The following is a 547-nucleotide window of genomic DNA, read 5'->3' on the forward strand; positions in this document are numbered from 1 at the left end:
AAAAATTCCCTCTCGCGATGGTAAGATCCTTATAAATTCTTTTTACTTTTCCTGCTCTTCATTTTCAATAATTTTTCTTCATTTATCATTCTGTACTTGTGTTCCTGTCAAGGAAATATATAATGTTGTGGATCAAAGGGGTGAAAAGAAAGGTTTGATGGCTTCTACTGATGTTGATATCATAACTTTTTTTTTCATAGGGAAACAAAGTAACCACCTTAAAACATACAACGGATTGTCAGATGTGAGTAAGATGTCTTCAATAACTGTAATCGTTTAATAGATTTCATGAAGAGAAAATATTCTTGGACAGTTTGAATTGAATTATTATTATAATTATTGGAATAATGTACATGAAATAAATCATAAATAATTATTTATTATTTGAATTGTAGAAATAACCACCTGGCCTGGGGTGAGCCTGGGGAGTTCTTATGTCCCCCCACTTTTTTGGATGATTAAATCACTTTTTTTTCTTATCTAAGTAAACCTGGTCTTTCCTTTACAAAAAAAAGTACATTACATTATTTTATGTCAAGTATGCGGA

The 547-nt window shown here is 30.3% G+C and overlaps 1 protein-coding gene across 4 annotated transcripts in view; it reads right to left on the minus strand.

The window, feature by feature from the left end:
* Window positions 1-249: 249 nt before the first annotated feature.
* The window catches only part of LOC138052969 (uncharacterized), a 22,431-nt gene continuing 22,133 nt past the window's right edge, over window positions 250-547 (minus strand). For all 4 annotated transcript variants that reach the window (XM_068899592.1, XM_068899594.1, XM_068899593.1 and 1 more), the window contains one exon: window positions 250-547. This exon is cut by the window's right edge and continues 1,050 nt beyond it. The gene's annotated coding sequence lies outside the window, so the exon portion shown is untranslated.

This window comes from Montipora capricornis, chromosome 6, assembly GCF_036669925.1.
Source record: "Montipora capricornis isolate CH-2021 chromosome 6, ASM3666992v2, whole genome shotgun sequence".
Taxonomy (NCBI): Eukaryota; Metazoa; Cnidaria; class Anthozoa; order Scleractinia; family Acroporidae; genus Montipora; species Montipora capricornis.